The sequence below is a fragment of the Citrus sinensis genome, chromosome 2, assembly GCF_022201045.2.
Source record: "Citrus sinensis cultivar Valencia sweet orange chromosome 2, DVS_A1.0, whole genome shotgun sequence".
Lineage (NCBI taxonomy): Eukaryota > Viridiplantae > Streptophyta > Magnoliopsida > Sapindales > Rutaceae > Citrus > Citrus sinensis.
Genome location: NC_068557.1, coordinates 16,985,586 through 16,996,613, shown reverse-complemented (window position 1 = coordinate 16,996,613; position 11,028 = coordinate 16,985,586). Strand labels below are relative to the sequence as shown.

Below are 11,028 nucleotides of genomic sequence, written 5' to 3'. Positions count from 1 at the left end.
ATCAAGTGCCGAAAACCCACAAAAGATGTGTTGTACAAATTCTATATTGTTAATCTATAACTCCAATACTCATAATTGCTCCCACCAAGATACCGAGTAATCTTGACTACAAATATGCGTCGTGCCCATTGGTAACTCAAATGGAATAACAATTACAGTCACGAAATCATAACTAACTCAAGATTAAGATTACGGTAAAATCAATGCCTATGAGATTTAATAAGTCTGACAGTTATTACAAAGTTAATTAAATCTCATATGTGATCATCTTCAATGTAGTTGTACTACATCAATAAGTTCATACATGATTAAGACAAATCATTCAATGAATTTACTACAGTCCAAAACAAAAATAGAGCGCCCAACTCTATTTATCAGCTGCGAACAAAATTTATTTAATCATAAATAACTTGTATTTATGTCTTCTGTAAATCCATATGATGATCACATAAATACATATAATATGATTAAATGGACCTTATTCAAAATATTTATGCAATTGAAAATATCTCAAATATTTTATTAATAAGAAAATTAATATGCTTTAAAGAGCACATAATCCCAACATAAGTATCAACCATCGAAATCTTTAGCAGTTGATTTTCTTAGAAATGACTTTTTTCAGATTTCAAAGTTTGGGTATCAAGTTGGAAGGCTTCATTGTATTTCTCCATTTCAAGCTAGTTTGATTTCCCAATCTGTACATCACACATCCACTCCAATAGCTTGTCAACTTGAAAGTGATAGAAATAAGAAAAATTTACAAAACTAATCTTAAAACTTTTACATTTTTTAAATTTAACCCCTCAAATTTTTTCATATCATAAGTAGCCAAATCTTTTTTTTACCCCCAAATTATTCTCCACATTTTCACACTCCAAACTCTCTCTAGCCACACTCCAAACTTGTGCTCTAAAATGGCAAACGACGACGGCGACGACAACGGTGAAGTAAAATCCAACCGAATCTACTGTATTTTATATGAACCGAAAACGAATCCAAGAAATTGAAAAGAGTCCAAACCCTAGGTAAGTAAACTTTAACATTTTTTAATGATTTGAGTGAATTTGATTGGGATTCTAGATGATTATAGGTTCTTAAAGTGATATAATGAAACAAAATTTAGCTAAAATGATGAGTTATAACTATTGCATAGTAGGTATTTGACGAAATTTCTCTTAGATAATTTATGTTTAGTTTTTGTATAATGAAGGTGGGATGGGGATTTGTTGAGTTGTGTGCACTCTTTTACATTGACCAAGTCCAATGCCATGAAAATTTTGTGCTAGATGAAAGAATGGAAGCGTCACACACAGTGGAAGCCATGGCTTCTTCCATGATAAACTTTGGTGAAGTATATTCATATCTCAATGACAACTCTCGTCTTGTAAGTAATATATATGTATGTGTGTATATAGCTACTTTTCATACTACTAAATACTATCTGATTACACTAACTTAAAATTTGGTATTCTTGACAGCAAGGAAACATTTTACAAACCATCAAATCACATTTAAATGAGAAAGCCTCAAAATATTAGAAGAGTGTGAATGATTACGTGCCATATATCCCAAGTTGGGTCCGTAATGTAGGTATCCCTTAGTGCATAATTTAAAAAATAATCAAAACTCGAAATTTTTTACCTTGGTATTTACTAATTTTCAATGTTACTTTGTGAAGAATGAACCTTCAATCAACGTGCCATTCATTAGAAGGACAAAAAAGGTGGATCATGACACAACGAGCCAAACACAAGTGCAGCAAAATCCTGTTAAAGATGAGTTTTCTGCTAACGACTATCACGAATCCGCACATGATTCTAATGACACACAAGATTTAGAGGTTACTTTCCAATTTAAAAGATCATTTTCTTTCATCATATATGAATTATTTCAGTGCTGTCTCATCATTACTTTTTTGTTTCGTAGTAATTCCCAAGGACAAAGTTCTGCTATGATTATCTCGTTTAATGGATAAACAAGATTGAGCATTTCATTTATGAACTAAGGTCGGATCTTCAGGCAGAATGCAGAGAATAACAACAGTATAGAGAAGTGGTCATGAGATTTATGGCTTCGTTTACTGATAGTTCTTCCAAGCGCGTATAGGGTGATTCTCCAATTAGACGCACGTATACGGTGAGCAAGTTTCACATGCTCCAATTATGTTATTTTTGTTTAAATCTGATATTAGATAATATGTTCATCTTGGCGAATCGATTGGCCTCGAATGACTATGGATTGTACACTTATGCTAGTAATCATGATGATCACACCCCTATGTCTTTGTATAGTTATAGTCTCTATGGGGACGTAAGTGGTGACAGTGTGTAGATCCTCAAGGAGACACCTTCTGGTATAAGTAAGTTTGGACGTCTGTTCAAAATGTCATATGTTTTTATCAGTCCTTACTTAATTCCTTATTTCTAGAGAGTTAGAAATGTCAGGTGATAACTCTACGAAATGAAAGTTATTATGGCACTTTTAGACTTAAATCAATAATACTTAGAGAGTAAATTATGTGTTTTTATTTTATTTTTGGTATAATTTGCATAAGCATTCATCTTAGTTTATTTTTAATAAATTTTGTTTGATTTAGAATAATTTGTATGCTTAACTCATATGCATAATTATAGGTGACCGAAAGCTCAAATTTCAAGGAAGGAATGTTGATGCAATAGGCTTGCAAAAATAAGGAAATAACACGATTACAAAAGAATTAAAACAAATCTAGAACAATGTAGATGTTATAGCCGTTGCTGTAGCAATCGTTGCTATAGCAACCATTACTGTAGCAATCCTAGAACAACGACAGAGAAAATTCCGCGCGAGATACCCAGAATATTGCGGTCTACAGTTTCCTAATTTAGATGATGTGCACCCTAGACTTCCATTTATCCTAATTTTCAACTATAAAAGAAGCACATACGCAAAGGAAAAAGGGGAGCCGTCACCCAAGGAGAAAAATCATAAAGAAACAAAAGAAAAACAAGATTCAAGAGAGAGATTAGGGGCTGCACAAAAGGAGAATTTGCAGGAATTAATCAGAAACTTAGTCCTCCTTATTATTCTCTTATTTTCTTGTTTACTTTTTAGTCATAAGGATGTGTTTGATGGCTGAAACTTTGTTCTTTATTTTTCTTTTGCAAACAATGAACTAAATTTATTTGTGGTTGAGTGATAAATAATCTTGATGGTTTATTGACTGAATATATATGTTGCCGCATGTTTGCTATAACATTTTGTTTTGATAGTATTTATTTCTATTCATTATTTCGGCTGATCACCCATTTAATGATACTACCTAAGAAAGAGCCAAAAAATGGCCTATCTTAGTGGAACATATCAGAGCAATACTTAGTCTCAGATTGGGTTTCCTGGATTGAGTTTTACTTTATTTGTGGTTGAGTGATAAATAATCTTGATGGTTTATTGACTGAATATATATGTTGCCGCATGTTTGCTATAACATTTTGTTTTGATAGTATTTATTTCTATTCATTATTTCGGCTGATCACCCATTTAATGATACTACCTAAGAAAGAGCCAAAAAATGGCCTATCTTAGTGGAACATATCAGAGCAATACTTAGTCTCAGATTGGGTTTCCTGGATTGAGTTTTACTTGAGTTCAAAAGAATCATGCTTGATCTAAGATTAATGATGAACTAGATATAGGGATTCACCTTTTAGGATAATTAGAACTTAAGCGTGTAATGTTATATCTAATGTTAGCATAACAACTGATCACTGTTAGGTTGCATATAGATATAAGATATCCAACATGGGACAGCTGAAGATACATAAGGATTATGCCCAGTGCTGTAGCAGATGTTGTAGCAACCGAGCAATACATTATAAAAATAGTCAAAACCATTAACAGAGTTTATTCACTCAACTACTCTATACTCCCATTGATTTTGTCCTTAAGTTTGATGTGATAATTTATTTTGTTGTATTTTATTTATTGCGTTCTTATTTTGATTCATATATTAGTTTCATTAATTGTTTTGTTTTAATTTAGAACAAAATCTACATTGTTAAGATTGTTGTAGCAAGTCTAATGACATCAATTCCTATGGAGACGGTCTTGAATACTCATTACTATATTATTTGTTGTGTACACTTGCACATTGACACTTATAGCGTTAGAAATCTCACAATAAGTTTTTGGCGCCATTGTCAGGGATTGATTGTTCATTGTGATTTGTGAAATTAGTTTTAAATGTGCTAATTTTTAATTTAATTTTGATTTGTTTATTTTGTTGACATAAGTGATCTAGCAACCCTTGCATGCGCAAATATAATCTGTTGAATTCCAGTTTGATCTAGAAATTGAAAGAATTGCAAGGAGATTTAGAAAAGAGCTTCAAGAATTACAAGCTGCTGTAGCAATGGATGATTTGCAAGATATGAGAAACTTGAACCCTAGAGGGGAGATACAACTAGTCAATGTACATGAATGTTTGAATGGACAACATGTTCAAAGATAACCAAGGAACAACAATATTATTCACATGGCAAACGATAAAGATAACGCCATTCGAGACTATGCAGTGTTGACTCCTCAAGCCATACATCCGGGAATAGTTAGACCCAACGTTCAAGCTAATAATTTTTAACTCAAACCAGTGATGTTTCAGATGCTGCAAACAGTGGGGCAATTCAGTGGGTGCCATCCGAAGATCTTCACCCACATCTTAAGCTATTTTTGGAAGTGAGTGATACTTTCAAAATTACTGAAGCATCGCAGGAAGCATTGAGACTCAGACTTTTCCCCTTTTTTTTAAGAGATCGAGCAAGACCATGGTTGAATTCTTTACCACCGGATTCCATCACTACATGGAATGACTTGGCTAAAAATTTGTTGATGAAATACTTCCCGCCAACTAAAAATGCAAAATTGAGGAACGAGAATACATCTTTCCATCAACTTGAAGATGAGAGCTTGTATGATGTATGAGAAAGATTTAAGGAGTTACTCAAAAGATATCCTCATCATGGTATTCCTTGTTGTGTATAGTTGGAAATTTTCTACAATGTTCTCAATCTAAGCACTAGATTGATGGTGGATGCTTTAACAAATAGGTGTTGTGCAAATTTTATTGAACTCGTAAGTGCACGAATCTATTCTACAGTAGATCAATGGTGACGAGTGTCGATCCCACGAGGAGGTGAATTTTATTTATGCGTAGAATTAATTTTCTATGAGGATGGTTGGATTTGTGGTGAAAATGATCTAGAATATTCTAAAATTTAAATTAAAATGGCAGGAATAAATTGAAGAGGAAACTATTAAAATAAAGCGCTTGAGTATCTGGATCTGCATTGACATACACCATGGGCTAAATATTCCTTATTAATGCCAATTAAATCATGAGGGAGGTTTCCACTCCTCATGAATCACACTCTAATCAATATGATGCTAAGGGCTTATCGTGCCAAATAGTAATAACCTTGTACTAGGGAGCTGGTAAAACCTGTGCGGTGTCTAGATAAGATTATTACTATTTGTCGATGAAAAATCAAAACATCCACAAAAATTAGAGGGGAAGAGAAAGTAAATTTACTAAATAAAGCCCATGGCACATGTTGAGACTTCACCTTCAACCCAAGCTTGAAAGAAAATTAACTATTCATTATTGAACATGGGTAAAATGAAAATTTATTAAAATACGTAGAAAATACAAGATGGAGATGGAATTACAGAAAATGAAAATAAAAAATGAATTCAAGGATGCCAAATTAGGGAGGAACCCCCTTTTTATAGATACATTGAGTAAATCATGGTCATCAAATTCAAAACGTTTTGGACGCTTAGGATTGCGCCACGTGTCAACAGTACACGGTTTGATCACGTGGTTTGAATAGTAATGCGGTTTGACCATGCGGTTTAAATAGTGACACGGTTTGGTTGTAAATAATTTTGTGTATGTGCATGTACCGTACGCATATTTTTTGTTCCACTAACATGCTGCCACGTCACAATCAACAGTACATAAGAATTTTAGTCCAATAGGGTCGTGTCACATCATCGGTCAATGCCACATCATCATTCCGTATATGTGAACAGTGTCTTGAACAGTAACATAGACAATACCGTACATGTGAATAGTACTGTACATGTGAATAATGCCATTTTTCTTTTTATGTTCCTCCTAAGGTTTTCGACTGTCCTGAGTTCAAAAGTGATTTTCGTTTTGCTATATGATCTCTTGCTCATTGTGAAATGACCATGATGCCCCCAAAATACATAAAATACTTAATTATAATACAACACACATAATTAAATCACAAGAGACTTAAATAGATAAAAGTAGGAATGTTATTGAAACTTGAAGTGTAAAATGTCAGTTTTCTCCTTTATAAATATACATTTTCTAACACTAAAAAATATGACCTTATTATCTAAGTCTTACAATGAGGCTTATGAAATTTTGGAGATGATAGCCAACAATAACTATCAGTGGCTATCAACCAGACAAAGTACGACAAGAGGACCAGCAGGAGCCCATAACATAGATGCCTTGACAATATTGTCAGCCCAAGTAACCTCATTAAAATATATGGTGAAGGCTATGACCAATGCTCTAGTTTTTATCAACCAAGTTGTTGAAGTATCCTGTGTTTATTGTGGAGAGGGGCACTTATTGACAATTGTCCTAAAAATCCAGCTTCAATCAACTGTGTGGGCAGCTTTAATAGATAGAACCAGAAAAATCCATATTCAAACACTTACAATCCTGGATGGAGATAGCACTTGAACTTTTCATGGAGTAATCAGGACCAGACTGCTGCAGCACCCAGTGAACAAAATAGACCTGCTTAACCACTTGGATTTTATCAACAAAATCAAGGGCAAAAAAGCATCAATAATGATCAACTCAGCTCCCTTGAAGCTTTAATTAAGGATTACATTATGAAGAATGAAGTGGTTGTCCAAAGTCATATTGTATTTTTGAGAAACCTGGAAAATCAAATTGGACAGCTTGCTATAGCATTAAGCAACACATCTCAGGGCAGTTTACCCAGCAACACAGAGGACCTAAGAAGGGAAAGGAAAGAAAACTATAAAGTGATTAACTTGAGATCTGAAAAGGATGTTCATAGCCCAGTTTGTGCACCAAAAAGAAGAATTGAGTCCAACAAAGGCCAAGAAGACACTCAAGTAGAGGAAGAGTCACAATCTTCCACTTTTCAGAACGTAAATCAACACAATTATACTACAGCATCCGCAGAAAATAATGATCCAGCAATGGTGGAGAGAGATGCTGATCCAATACCAACCACATCAGCCCATAACAAGGCAAAGAAGAAGCAGCTTGTACAGCATACTGTAGCACAACAGTTTAGATACCCACCACTATTCCCTCAAGATTTCAGAAGCAAAAGCAAGATAAGCAGTTCAGCAAAATCTTGGGAGTGCTGAAATAGCTATATATCGATATCCCTTTTGTGGAAGCTTTACAGCAAATGCCAAATTATGCAAAAAAAAAAATTAAGGATATTTTGACAAAAAGAGAAGACTTGGAGAATTTGAAACAGTTGCTTTAACACAGGAGTGCAGCTGAATGCTTTAGAATACCAAATTATGTGAAACAGTTGCTTTATTTGTGGTTGAGTGATAAACAATCTTGATGGTTTATTGACTGAATATATGTGTTGTTACATGTTTGCTATAGTAGTTTTAATCGTATTTATTTCTATTCATTATTTTAGCCGATCACCCATTTAATGATACTAGCTAAGAAAGAGCCATAAAAGGGCCTATCTTAGTGGAATATATCAGAGCAATGCTTGGTCTTAGATTTGGTTTCCTAGATTGAGTTTTACTTGAGTTCAAAAGGGCCATGCTTGATCTAGGATTAATGATGAACTAGATATGGGGATTCGCCTTGTAGGGTAATTAGAACCTAAGCGTGTAATGTTATATCTAATGTTAGCATAACAACAGATTACTGTTAAGTTGCATATAAATATAAGATATCCAACATGCGACAACCGAGCATACATAAGAATTCTCCCTAGTGCTGTAGCAGATGCTGTAACTACTGAGCCAAACATTAAAAAAATAGTCAAAACCATTAAGAGAGTTTATTCAATCAACTACTTTATACTCTCATTGATTTTATCCTTGAGTTTGATGTGATAATTTACTTTGTTGTATTTTATTTATTGTGTTATTATTTGAATTAGTATATTAGTTTCATTAATTGTTTTATTTTAATTTAGAACAAAATCTGCACTGTTAAGATTAATGTAGCAAGTCTGATCACATCAATCCCTGCAGAGACGATCTTGAATACTCATCATTATATTACTTATTGTGTACACTTGCACTCTGACACTCATAGGGTTAGAAATCTCACAACATCAGGCCTCCACTCACACTTGAAATAACGGACCATGAGATTGATGAAAAAAGGAGTGTGGAAATAAATCCACTTAGGGGCTTGGAAGATCCAAGGCTATTCAAGGAGTTTGATCAGTGGTTTGCTGGCAAAATCACCGAGGATTGCCTGTCCAATAATCCCAAAAATTCTTTGAAAAACTTTTAGGCAATGCTTCAATGGGGTGGTTTAAAATATTGTTCATTTTTCTTTTGTACAAAATTTTGTTCTACATTGACATGCTTATATTCCTCCATAGCATATTCACGCGTATTTTCACTTGATCAGTGAAAAGCAATGACAGTATCTAAATGCCTTACCTCAGCGTGTCACGCACATGGATACATTTTTTGGGTAATGAGGTTATGAAACTTTATAATCATTGATTTAATTTCTTATCTTCTAATATCTCAAAGTCTTGTTAAATTCTTAATTCTTATGCAATATATCTACTAGGTGTTCTTGAAGTAGTTATAGAACAATTTTGACAACTATTTTGATGGACGGGAAGATATCATGTCTAAACGGTTCATGGATGTCGATATGGTGTGTATTGCTACTCAATCTAACAGGCTTTATTTTTTAAACGATTTTAGACATAAAAAAGATGATAAATTTATGATTTTTTTTTGTGCACAAAAATTCTTCCCTGTGAATCTAGGTGGCGATCATTGGGTATTGGCTCAAGCGGACCTTTATCTGAAGAGGGTGTGGACTTGTGACTCATTAGTGACATTTCACGATGATAAAACACACTTACGTTAATTGACGCAACTTAAAGTTCTGTTCCCTCAATGACTTCAAGATTTGGATTCTACAACATTCGACATGAACTGTAGAGTGCCAAATCTTGGAAAGTTAGAATCATTAAAGATGTGCCATAAAAAGAGCCTAGAAGTAGTGAGTACGATGTTTTTATATTAATGTTTACGATGCATTTGATGTTTGGGCTCAAACTTGATTTTGATAGTAGCAAAAGACAATACTTCAGGAAGAAATTGGATTGTAAGCAATTGTAGTCATTCAAATGTTGATGTATGGATAAAATATATTATGATAGATATAAATTTTTGTTATACTTATGTTTAGTTATAAGTAATTCTTGATCCATTTTACTAGTTACTATGCAATCGTACACAAACTAAAATACTTCATTATATATAATTGTTAAACACACCAAAAATAAGAGTTCAAAACACATAATTAGTTGGAACGATACAACTAGTTTGCATTCGATGCAATAAGATTCTTATATGTCTTGCGATTATGGGCCGGTTCATTGCATCACCTGTACTTCACAGTCCTTCAGTTTACATCCTTACCGATAAAATGTATTCTGAGCTCTGGATGATGACCAGGTAGTGGTGCTTCGATCGATGGGTTAACCTTCATTTCTTAGATTTCTGCTGGAATTTCTCAATCTATTATGTCGCTAACTAGCTCTACTGGTTATGCATATACCATGACCAATGATTCTTTAAAGTAATAATTAGAACAAAGACTTATGTAATCCCACTTGGACAGTCAGACAAGCAACAATTGTATGTGCACAAACAAGCTAATCAAGTTGGAACTCTTTACAAGAGTAAGTCTTGTTATGCATGTCAATTATCCCTTCCTTAATACCACCACCTAAAACATGGAATCAATACTAAGACACAGGATGAACAATTATTCTTTTGGCCAAGATTCTCCTCTCAGCGACTATCTCGTCTGCCCGTGTTGTTAGACAAGTACTCATCGATTTAGTCATAATTTTTCTATCATAAAACTATTAATGCAATGTTTTTATTTTAAAGTGATCAATAAGATAAGTGACAAGAAATTTTTGCAATTCCGTCGTAAATGAATTCACGCTCTCCACGATGTTGGTGGTAAGTATATTATACATTCTACCTTCAAACTTAGACCTTGCCCAATTACATGTACCCACATTATTCTCTAAGTAACCAACCGCACTTGAGTGGAGCATCCACAACCCTTGAAGTTATATTTTAAATTCTTCGTGTCTATATGCTTTTGTTGCATTAATAAAGGCAGGCTCAAATTCATCCCAAATAGCTTTGGACATCCTGAATTTTAACTTAATGTTACCTTTAACGTGGCAAAAACAAACGCTATTAATAATTACTAACTCGGGCCTATCACCAATTACTCCGTGTAACTTATTCATTCACCTTCCCAAGAATCATTGTTTTTCTAATTCATAACCATAATAACTAATGGATACAGTTGAATATTACCATCCAGACATGTTGCTACAAACATGCTTCCACGATATAGTCCTTTAGATGAGTACCATCTACAACAATCACATGCCTAAAGTACTGCATGAAATCCTTGATAGAAGATCCAAGAGCTACAAAGTAGTGTAAGAAATTATCATTTCCATCCCGCTCGAGGTGAGTAACTGTACCTTCATTTTCTTTGGTCAAAACTTGAGAGTATTTGGGAAGTAAATTGTATGACTCTGCAGGGTTCCCTCATATTATTTCAAGACCAACTTCTTTGGCCTGATATGCATGTTGATATGTTAACTAGACACCGTATTCCTACTGCATGTTTGCTCTAATGTCATTTGGAGTGTATATCCGTTTATCCTGGATAAATTTATCCGTGATAATATGACAACAACCCAA

General features: G+C 33.9%; 1 non-coding gene across 1 annotated transcript; it reads right to left on the bottom strand.

Annotated features, from left to right (window-relative positions):
• Positions 1 to 4,899: 4,899 nt before the first annotated feature.
• Positions 4,900 to 5,006, bottom strand: LOC112497389 (small nucleolar RNA R71). Its single transcript, XR_003064187.1, has one exon. It is a non-coding gene; the product is annotated as a small nucleolar RNA R71 (small nucleolar RNA).
• Positions 5,007 to 11,028: the final 6,022 nt, after the last annotated feature.